Source organism: Nycticebus coucang, chromosome 1, assembly GCF_027406575.1.
Source record: "Nycticebus coucang isolate mNycCou1 chromosome 1, mNycCou1.pri, whole genome shotgun sequence".
NCBI lineage: Eukaryota > Metazoa > Chordata > Mammalia > Primates > Lorisidae > Nycticebus > Nycticebus coucang.
In genome coordinates, this window is record NC_069780.1 from 129,595,317 (window position 1) to 129,607,363 (window position 12,047).

Consider the following 12,047-nt stretch of genomic DNA (forward strand, 5'->3'; position numbering starts at 1 on the left):
ATATTGATAATTTGTGTCTTTTCTCTTTGGGACCTGGAGGCCTCGTCTGGTACCTCTTCACCATTTGCTAATTGTCTAACCAGTTGTTTCAACTTTTATATTTGAAAATCCAGAGGGTGGGACCATTTACTAATTGTCTAACCAGTTGCTTCAGCTTTTACATATGAAAATCCAGAGGGAGGGACTCTTATAGGTGTCTTCGGCTTCCAATATTCAGTAAATTTTATCAGTCTGCTTAGAGATTTAGCTGCTCTGTTGATCTTGTAGAACCAGTTTTTGGCCTCACTGATTTTGTCAATTATTTTTCTGTTTCTTATTTCAGTGATTTATATTTTGATCTTTATTGTTTCCTTTCTTCTTCTTACATTGGGCTTCATTTCATTTATTTTTATTGTACTCTTAAGGTTGACACGAGGTTTTTAAGATCCTTCTTTTCCTTAGTATTATAAATTTCCCCACTATTGCTTTAGTGGTGTGCCACAAATGATGTGATTTTCTCTTTTCATTTTCATTAAATTCATTTTTGATAAAAAAAAAAAAGCCTGACATTTGCATAACTTAAAAATGTAAACATTTGGGCTGGGTATGGTAGCTCATGCCTATAATGCTAACACTCTGGGAGGCTGAGGTAGGGGGATTCCTTGAGCCCAGGAGTTCCACATCAGCCTGAGCAACAGGGAGACACTTTCTCTACTAAAAGTAAAAAATTAGGGTGCCATCTGTGGCACGGTGAGTAGGGCACCAGCTCCATATACCAAGGGTGGCGGGTTCGAACTCGACCCTGGCCAAACTGCAACAAAAAAATAGCAGGGCGTTGTGGCAGGCTCCTGTAGTCCCAGCTACTTGGGAGGCTGAGGCAAGAGAATTGCCTAAGCCCAAGAGCTGGAGGTTGCTGTGAGCTGTGGCCACGGCACTCTACAGAGGGCAACAAAGTGAAGACTCTGTCTCTAAAAAAATAAAATATTAGCCGGGTGGCTCGGCGCCTGTGGCTCAAGTGGCTAAGGCACCAGCCACATACACCTGAGCTGACAGGTCTGTATCCCGCCTGGGCCCGCCAAACAAAGAAGTTGGCTACAACCCAAAAATAGCCAGGTGTTGTGGCGGTTGCCAGTAGTCCCAGCTACTTGGGAGGCAGAGGCAGGAGAATCGCTTGAGCCCAGGAGTTGGAGGTTGCTGTGAGCTATGATGTGACTGCACTCTGACAGCTTGAGGCTCTGTCTCAAAAAAAAAAAAAGCCAGGCATGGTGGTATGGTGGTGCACACTGGTAGTCCCAGCTATTTGGAAGGCTAAGGCAGAAGGATTGCTTGAGCCCAGGAATTTGAGGTTGCCATTGATAGAATCAGGTGTACCTGCCCAAAAAGACCTGCCCCTGCCCAGGTGAGACTGACTGAGCAGGTAGAACTAAGCTGCCCAGGAAGAATGGAGTGTATGTTCTGCCCAAGAAGTGGTGGGCGGACCAATGTTTGTCTCCCTAGCTTTTTAAATCCCCCCCATTGGCCATTACCCATATGTGGATTTCTTTCCTAGTTGGAGATATCACCCCACCTGTACCCAGGTGGAATAAAGCATTTTATTTTATTTTATTATTTTAAAGACAGGGTCTCACTATGTCACCTTCGACAGAGTGCCATGGCATTACAGCTCACGGCAACCTCAAACTCTTGGGCTTAAGCGATTCTCTCGCCTCAGCCTCCCTTGTAACGGGGACTACAGGCTCTTGCCACAACGCCAGCTATTTTTGTTTGATTGTTCAGGTTCAGGCCGGGTTCGAACCCACCAGCCCCCGTGCACGTGGTGGCCCTAACTACTGAGTTACGAGTGCCGAGCCAGAGTAAAGCCATTTTAATTGCACAAACCGGGACCCCCTTTTTGTGCCTCGAAATAATCTTTCATTTTCAGCTCTGTACCCTTTCAGCTATTAGCACTCTACCAGAGCAACAGAGTGCGACTCTGTCTCAAAAAATAAATAAATAAATAACTAAATAAATAAATAAAATATCCAGTCATGTATATCATGTACATGTATATCTCTACTTTTCAAAGTATTCGGTTGGATTGGATATTGTCAGGTGAGCCCTTGTGTGTGTGTAAAACATTGTTTTCTTTTCTTTCTTTTTTTTTTTTAGAGACAGAGTCTCACTTTATCACCCTCGTTAGAGTGAGTGCTATGACATCACAGCTCACAGTAACCTCCAATTCCTGGGTTTAGGCGATTCTCTTGCCTCAGCCTCCCGAGTAGCTGGGACTACAAGCACCTGCCACAACGCCCGGCTATGTTTTTTTGTTGCAGTTTGGCCGGGGCTGGGTTTGAATCCACCAGCATCAGTATATGGGGCGGGCGCCCTGCTCACTGAGCCACAGGTGCCACCCAAAACATTATTTTCTCTCACTGAATTAGCCAAAGTGTAAATGTAGCAGTTTTTATAATTTTTTTTTTTTTTTTGCATCCAAAATCTTTTTAATAAAACAATAGGTTTCAGGGTTAGTTTTTGTAGCCTCGGCTGGCCTGTCGGCCTGTGGCACGCTCGAACTCCCGGCCCTTGGAACGGACATAGGGTTTGGTACGGCTGTGCGGAGTTCCTGGGGCCTTGCCAAAATGCCGATACACCTCCCGACCCTTGCGAGGACCGGAAAGCAGGACAGTGCCACGGCCTTTGGGGGAGTCCAGGGCCAACTGGTCGAAGGTGAGGATCTTGCCCCCAGCCTTGAGGATACGGGTGCGGGCCCGGCTGCTCACGCGCAAAGCACATACCTTCAGTTTGGGCACTTCCTGAACCCGCACATCGTCAGTTATGGTCCCCACAACCACAACTGTTTTGTTTTTCCGGCCAGAAAGTTTCATCTTCCGGATCATCTGGGAAAGAGACAGTGGTGGCCGATTGGTACGACTCATAAACAACCTCTTTAGCACAACCTGGTTGAAGGTAGAATTGGTTCGTCTGGCCAGAAACCTGTACAGCTTGACCAACAGCCTTAGGTAAATGTCCTGGCTCTTGGGCTCCTTGCGACGAACCTTTCGTCCTTGTTGTGGCGAATATAGACTCCCATGATGGTGACACCCTCTCGGCCAGGTCCAGAAAGATATAATTTTTTATTATAAAAACATTTCTAGATAATTTAAAGATTAGTACAGTGATCACTACCGATATTCTACCTTTAACATTTCACATTTTCCTTCTTGCTTTTTTTTTCTTTTGGAGACAGAGTCCCACCCTTTTGCTCCAGGCTAGAGTGCTATGGTTGTCATAGCTCACAACAACCTCAAACTTCTGGGTTCAAGGGATGCTCCTGCCTCAGCCTCCCAAGTAGCTTGGACTACAGGTGCCTACCACAATGTCTGGCTAAATTTAACATTTCACATTTTCACTACCACTTTCTCTATGTCTTCTGTGTGTGTCTTAGCCCTTTGCTATTATGTTTTAGACACTGAGAAACTTCATCTTTATTTATTTATTTATTTTTTTGTTTTGTTTTGTTTTTGGTTTTGGTTTTTGGCTGGGGCTAGGTTTGAACCCGCCACCTCCGGCATATGGGACCGGCGCCCTACCCCTTGAGCCACAGGCGCCGCCCTATTTATTTATTTTATTTTTATTTTTTTAGAGACAGAGTCTTACTTTATCGGCCTCAGTAGAGTGCTGTGGCATCACAGCTCACAGCAACCTCCAACTCTCCAACTCCTGGGCTTAGGCAATTCTCTTGCTTCAGCCTCCCGAGTAGCTGGGACTATAGGAGCCTGTCACAATGCCTGGCTATTTTTTGTTGCACTTTGGCCAGGGCTGGGTTCAAACCTGCCACCCTAGGTATATGGGGCTGGTGCCCTACCCACTGAGCCACAGGTGCCACCCTGAAACTTCTTCTTTAAATAATTCAGCATGTATTACCCAAGAGTAAGGGGTAATTTATCACATACCAGTGAAGAGGGAGGTGTTAGATATGATCTGATCTGGGTACAGGCAATAATTGGGTACATTCTCTGTAAAGAATTATAAAACTGAGCTTGGCGCCTATAGCTCAGTGGCTAGGGTGCCGGCCATATATACCAGGGCTGGCGGGTTCAAATGCTGGCCTGCGGCCTGCCAAACAACAATGATAACTACAACAAAAAAACAGCCAGGCGTTGTGGCAGGCACCTGTAGTCCCAGCTACTTGGGAGGCTGAGGCAAGAGAATCGCTTAAGCCCAAGAGTTTGAAGTTACTATGAGCTGCGATGCCATGGCATTCTGCTGAGGTCGACATAATGACACTGTCTCAAAAAAGAATTAGAAAACTGTAATAAAAACTGACCATCAATGGCAATTCTAGGCTGAACCAGTGCAGTATTTAAACTGATTGGTCACAGCCAGTTACAGATTCCTTTGTTCCTTCTCCACTCCCGCCACTTCACTTGACTAGCCTTTAAAAAACAAAAAAAGGCAATTCTTTAAATTTCAGTGATAAAATATTTTACCCTAAACATTTTCTTTTATTTCAATGGGGAATAACTGTCTCATGCTGTTTAATTATAATATACAAGCTTCAAATTAGCACTTTTTAATATTTTTAGGTAAATAATGTAATTTTTTTTTTTGAGACTCTTAAGCGATTTTCTTGCCTCAGCCTCCCAAGTAGCTGGAACTACAAACGTGGCCTCTACGCTTGGCTATTTTCTTTCTTTTTTTTTTCCTAGAGACAGAGTCTCACTTTATCGCCCTTGGTAGAGTACCGTGGCCGTAACACAGCTCACTGCAATCTCCAACTCCTGGGTTTAGGCGATTCTCTTGCCTTAGCCTCCCAGTACCTGGGACTACAGGTGCCCGCCACAACGCCCGGCTATTTTTTTGTTACAGTTTGGCTGGGGCCAGGTTTGAGCCCGCCACCCTCGGTATGTGGGGCTGGCGTCCTACTCACTGAGTCACAGGCGCCGCCCGATATTGGATATTTCTACTGTCTCATTCTCCCTAAAAAAATAAACTAGAGTAAGAACTAAGAAATATAATTGTTAGTGGTTAATATGATGATAATATTAACAACAAATCCACCACCACAATAATAATATGGATAGCTTTCTAACTGGTTTAGCAGAAAATAAATTACAATAGTTTTGCATAATTGTAGACTCATTCCACCTGGAAAAGAAGGGCCTTGCATAATAGAATTGGGAGCATCCAGAGGGCAGAATCAATTGGGAGAGTGGTGGAGCCTCTTGGTTGCTGCCCCGTGCTGGCCTGGGTGACCAGACTCTGCTGGCAGCCAGGCAATAATTCTAGGAGTTAAGAATGTTTTCCTTCTACTGCCACTGTGATAATCCCTAAAGTTGAGAAAAGCAAAAAAGTATTTCAGTTTTTTTGAGACAGAGTCTCACTCTGTTACCCTGGGTAGACTATCTTGGGATTACAGCTCACAGTAACCTCAAACTCCTGGGCTTGAGCAGTCCTCTTGCCTCAGCCTCCCAAGTAGCTGGGACTACTGGCTAGTTTTTCTATTTTCTTTTTTTCTAGAGACAGAGTCTCAGTTTGTCACCGTTGGTAGAGTGCTGTAGAGTCACAGCTCACAGCAACCTCCAGCTCTTGGGTTTAGGCGATTCTCTTGCTTCAGCCTCCCAAGTAGCTGGGAATACAGGAGCCCGCCACAACGCCTGGCTATTTTTTTGTTGCAGTTTGGCCAGGGCTGGGTTCGAACCCACCACCCTCGGCATATGGGGCCGGCATCCTACTCACGGAGCCATAGGCACCGCCCTAGTTTTTCCATTTTCTTAGTAGAGATGGGGTCTCTGTTTTGCTCAGGCTGGTCTCAAACTCCTGAGGTCAAGCAATTCTCTTGCCTTGGTCTGCTAGAGTGCTAGGATTACAGGCCAGTTTTTTTTTTTTTTCTTGAACAGTAACTCAGAAGAATCTATAACTGTTTCAGCTATCACTTTCTTTCACTTTATCCTCCCCCCTACTGTAGGGAACCAGCCCCTATATGACCTGTGAGTGTCCCCAGTGCTTGGGGGTGACAAGAGAATGAGGAGAATAAAGAAAGACAATAGAAACAGAGTAGAATTTTATAGAGTGGGCGTGGGAGGTCAACACCCTTGGTGAGGGAGACAGCGGAGTGCAGTCGGTTTTATTATTTCTCTGGATTAGTTAATGGGTGTCTGTAACCACAACATCACGCATCATCCCTGCATTTCTCCTGCCCTAATTCTGGATTACCCACCCAATAACCCTTTAGCTATTTTTATTACTTTTACTTCTTAAGATACTTATCAATCACAAATAGGATTACAGAAAACAAAGGAAATGGGAGCTTGGACTTTGGAGCTAGATGCCACCCAGTTAATCCTTTATTTCCTGCAGGGCAGATTAGTTGATGCCTTACTCATCTTCGGGAGCCAGGATAAACAAAGCTGAATCCTCTTATCTCACACCATAAGAATTTTTTTTTTTTGCGGTTTTGGGCCGGAGCTAGGTTTGAACCCACCACCTCTGGCATATGGGACCAGCGCACTACTCCGTGAGCCACAGGCGCCGCCCCATAAGAACTAATTTTTCTTTCTTTCTTTTTTTTTTTTTGAGACAGTCTCACTTTGTCACCTTGGCATCACAGCTCACAGCAGTCTCCAACTCTTGGGCTTCAGTGATTCTCTTGCCTCAGCCTCCTGAGTAGCTGTGACTACAGACACCCGCCACAATGCGTGGTTATTTTTTAGAGATAGGGTCTCACTCTGGCTAAAGCTGGTCTCGAGCCATGAGCTCAGTCAATCCACCCGCCTAGGCCTTCCAAGTGCTGGGATTATAGGTGTGAGTCACCATGGCCAGTTTAAGAACTAATCTTTCTTGCTCAATGAGTCAGTTGCACGTGTTGTCCTAAAATGGCTTCCCAGCTTGGCGCCTATATCTCATTGGCTAGGGTACCAGCCACACACACCAGAGTTGGCAGGATCGAATCTAGCCCAGGCCTGCCAAACAACAAAGACAACTACAACCAAAAAATAGCTGGGCGTTGTGGCGGGCGCCTGTAGTCCCAGCTACTTGGGAGGCTGAGGCAAGAGAATCACTTAAGCCCAAGGGTTGGAGGTTGCTGTGAGCTGTGATGCCACAGCACTCTATCGAGGCCAACTCTGTCTCAAAAAAACAAAAGAAAAGAAAAGAAGAAGAACTAAAGTGGCTTCCCAAGCCATTTCAGGCCCCCAGCCAGGCCTTTGAGGACCTTTTTTCTGGGGTCCTTTCTGACTCCAGGTGGCCCTTGCAGACTTTTTCTTGAAGTCTCTCATGAAGCCTCCGGTATAGTGTGTTCTTTTTGGAGGCTCCTTTCCTCGCTCATTATCCTGTATTCCTGACCCTGATCACACAACCTTTAGTACAATCATTCCAGTATTTTATTATTATTGTTATTATTTGAGACAGAGTCTCACTATGTTGCCCTTGGTAGAGTGTTGCGGCGTCACAGCTCACAGCAACCTCAAAGTCTTGGGCTTAAGTGATTCCCTTGTCTCAGCTTCCCAAGTAGCTGGAACTACAGGCGCCCACCACAACAACACACAACTATTTTTCATTGCAGCTGTCTTTGCTGTCTAGCTGGCCTCGGTGTATGTGGCTGGCTCCATAACCACTGTGCTACAGGTGCCGAGCCAATCATTCCATTATTATAGCAATGTAACTCTATTCCCATAATCCTAATTTCCCCAACGTTCACCCACACTCTCCCAATTTTGGGAATATAGCAGAGGAAAGTAGAGAAAAGCCTGCAATCTGGGGGGAGGGGTAATCTTTATTTACTTGGGTAAATTATTTACCCTCCCAGTGCCTTGGGGCCTTCATTTGAAATAGGAAACATCAATTCCCTTTGGGGATCATTTATTGAACACTCACTACACCCTATATCTGTAATTTTGTAAGCATTTGTGCGTATGAACATCTTGAACTCTCACAGTGATTCTCCTGCCTCAGTCTCCCCAGTAGCTGTGATTAAAAGCATGCATCACTATGCCTGGCTAATTTTTAAAATTTTTTTTGTAGAAACAGGGTCTCAATAGTGGCCAATAGCCCAGACTGGTCTCATACTCCTGGGCTCCCAAAGTCTTGGGATTACAGGCGTGAGCCACTGCAATCGGCTGGCCAGAGCACTAAATAGGATAACCATTGTAAACTAGATAAATGTTGTCAAGGTTGAATTTTAACTGGGCCCTGTGATCCTGGAAAACAATGATGTTTAAAGAAATCCTTTGGGCAGGTGAGGTAGCTCATACCTGTAATCCTAGCACTCCAGGAGCCTGAGGCTAGTGGATCAGTGGATTACTTGAGCTCAGGAGTTCAAAACTAACCTGAGCAAGAGTGAGACCCTGTCTCTACTAAAAATAGAAAAACTAGCTGAGCCTTGTGGAGGGCACCTGTAGTCCCTGATACTTGGGAGGCTAAGGCAAGAGGATTGCATGAGCCCAAGAGTTTGAAGTTACTGTGAGCTATGATGATACCTTGGGACTCTACCCAGGGTCACAGAGTGAAACTGTCTCAAAAAAGGAAAAACAAAAAGTCCCTCCATTGTTAGTGTTCCTGATTTTGGTTTATTGCCTGAGCTCACGGTTTCCAAACCAGCCTGAGCTAGATCAAGATCCCATTTCTTTTTTTTTTTTTTTTTTTTGCAGTTTTTGGCCAGGGCTAGGTTTGAACCCACCACCTCCGGCATATGAAGCCAGCGCCCTACTCCTTTGAGCCACAGGTGCCGCCATTTCTAAAAATAGCCAGGCATTGTGGTGGGTGCCTGTAGTCCCAGCTACTTGGGAGGCTGAGGCAAGAGAATCCCTTGAGCCCAAGAGTATAAGGTTGCTGTGAACTATGACACCAGGGCACTCTATCATGGGCGACAAAGTGAGATGCAGTCTCAAAATAAATAAAAAAACTCCTTGCCTATAAAGTTAGGTGTGTTTTAGAATATTAAATATAGGTTGAAAAGGCAAGCAAGGAAAAAATATTGCTGTATTTGAATCTACCACCCTCCATGTATGTGACTGGTGCTGTAACCACTGTGCTACAGGCACCGAGCCACAAGGAAAAAAATATTATATTTTTTAGTAGTCCCACAAATCTTCCCCAATATTTATTTCCTCTAATTTACTTTACTTTTCTTTCTTTCTTTTTTTTTTTTTGCAGTTTTTGGCTAGGGCTGGGCCACCACCGGCATATGGGGCTGGCGCCATACTCCTTTGAGCCACACGTGCCACCCCATTTTTTTTTTTTTTTTGAGATAGGGTCTTACTCGGTCACCCAGGCTAGAGTACAATGGCACCATAGCACACTGCAACCTCAAACTTCTGGGCTCAAGCAATCCTCCTCTCTCAGCTTCCTAAGTAGCTGGACTATAGGCACAAGTAACCATGCCTGCCTTTTTTTTTTTTTTTTTGTAGAGTTAAGGGTCTATGTTGCCCAGGCTGGTCTCAAACTCGGCCCTCAAGTGATCCTTCTACCTTGGCCTCTTAAAGTACTAGGATTATAGGTGTGAACTACCATGCCTGGCCTTCTAACATTTTATAGCTATATATACGACAGTGTAAATGAACATTACTCTGGTCCTTTAAAGCTTTGTGGCAAAATCAAAGTATCACTATTTATTTATTTATTTTTTGAGACAGAGCCTCAAGCTGTCGCCCTGGGTAGAGTGCTATGACATCACAGCTCACAGCAACCTCCAACTCCTGGGCTCAAGCGATTCTCCTGCCTCCGCCTCCCAAGTAGCTGGGACTACAGACGCCCACCACAGCGCTCGGCTATTTTTTGGTTGCAGCCATCGTTGTTGTTTGGTGGGCCCGGGCTGGATTCGAACCCGCCAGCTCAGGTGTATGTGGCTGACGCTTTAGCCTCTTGAGCCATAGGTGCCTAGCCAGTATCACTATTTATTAACTAATTTTTTTTTTTTTTTTGAGACAGAGTCTCAAGCTGTTGCCCTGGGCAGAGTGATGTGGTGTCATAGCTCACGGCAACCTCCACCTTTTGGGCTCAAGTGATCCCCTTGCCTCAGTTTTTCTACTTTTTGTTCAGGCTGGTCTCAAACTTGTGAGCTCAAGCAATCCACCCACCTTGGCATCCCAGAGTGCTAGGATTACAGGCGTGAGTGACCGTGCCCAGCCTATTAATTAATTAATTTATTTTGAGACTGGGTTTCATTCTGTCACCCTGGGTAGAGTGCTATGGCATCATTGTAACTCGAAGCAACCTTAAACTCCTGGGCTCAAGTGATCATCTTGCTTCAGCCTCCCAAGCTCGGACTACAGGCACATGCTACCACACCCGGTTAATTTTCTATTTTTAGTAGAGATTGGTCTCGCTCTTGCTCACGCTGGTCTCTGAACTCCTGAGCTTAAGCAATCCACCTACCTGGCTCCGAAAGTGCTAGGAATACAGACGTGAGCCAGTGAGCCAAAGTATCACAATTTAAATAAAATCATGGCATTGGGGAATCACTGTATTGCGGTGGTCGGCAAACTTTAGTGTATGTGAAGATCACCTGGAGGACTTGTTAAAAAAACCCAGGCAGGCCGGGCAGGTGGCTCACGCCTATGATCCCAGCACTCTGAGAGACTGAGGCGAGTGGATCGCCTGAGCTCAGGAGTTCGAGAACAGCTTGAGGAAAAAGGAGACCTCCATCTCTACTAAAAATAGAAAAGCTAGGCAGGCATTGTGGTGGGCATCTGTAGTTCCAGCTACTTGGGAGGCTGAGGCAAGAAGATCTCTTGAGCCTAGATTTTGAGGTTGCTATGAGCTATGTCTCCATGGCACTCTAGTCATCTGTCTCAAAAGAACAAACAACAACAGAAAAAAAAAAAAAGCACTGCAGGCTGCTGGGCCTCACTGACAGAAGTTCTGATGTACTGGGTCTTGGATGGGGCTCGAGAATTAGCGTTTCTGGCTCGGCACCTGTATCTCAGTGGTTAGGGCGCCGGCCACATGCACAGGGGCTGGTGGGTTCAAACACAGCCAGGGCCTGCTACACAACAATGACAACAATAACAAAAAAATAGCTAGGTGTTGTGGCAGGTACCTGTAGTCCCAGCTACTTGGGAGGCTGAGTCAAGAGAATCACTTAAGCCCAAGAGTTTGAGGTTGCTGTGAGCCGTGATGGCATGGCACTCCACCGAGGGCAACATAGTGAGACTCTGTCTCACAAAAAAAAAAAAAAAAGAATTTGTGTTTCTAACACATCTCAGATGCTCCTGCTGCTGGTCCAAGAAACATACTTTGAGAAAACCAGTGCTCCAAAACACCTGTCTTTACCACCCAGTCTGCCTGTTGTGACCTTTTGGTCATGTCTATTCTGAACATTGTTGCCAAATGTGCAGAATGTCTTCAGAAGTGTGAGACTGATTCATCTGGTGACTGTGACCTGCATTATCTCCAGCTGGTAGCTGATTGCAAAATGGAGCAATTAAAGATTAAGACATCCAATCACAGGAAATTAATATAAAGCACCTCTGAGTATAAAACCCGTAGAATTGCCAGCATTCCTCGGGGTTTTTGTGTCATGCATGTGCATCCTGTTTTGCCCTGTTATTCTCTCCAACATGAGACCGTATCCAGAACAAACAAAAGACCGTCTCTACCATCAGAGACTGATAAGGGTCACAGATGGGCAAGAGGACGGAGGTATATTCAGTGAAATAAGATTCTGGTGCCAATGATAAAGAAAAATGACATTATATTACATTACATTAATTTAATTGTATAAATATCCATGCTTAAATTAGAGTGGGAATCTGAATTTCTATTGCCTCCAAAGAACGGCTTCTCTATGCCAAAATAATTTCTATCCGCATGTTTTCTGTGACTTAGAACTTCATGTGACTATTTAATAGGGAGTCATTATTTGTTTGCATAATATAGTTTTTTAGAATAAAAGAAGCATATTTTGAGATAAATAAATATGAATTTGACATATAGGCTGATGAGATGGAAACAAGATGAAATTTTATGATGCTGATTAATCATCCAACTTCTTAGAAATTTAGCTTTTGCATTTCCTTTTTTTCGAAGATCATAAAACTTTATAAAGGTACAATTATTGCAAACTACAAGCTATTTGCCTAAGCCAAAAG

At 44.8% G+C, this 12,047-nt stretch overlaps 1 pseudogene; it reads right to left on the reverse strand.

The window, feature by feature from the left end:
• Positions 1 to 2,483: 2,483 nt before the first annotated feature.
• Positions 2,484 to 3,049, reverse strand: LOC128583520 (ribosomal protein L18-like; annotated as a pseudogene).
• Between the last annotated feature and the right edge of the window lie 8,998 nt (positions 3,050 to 12,047).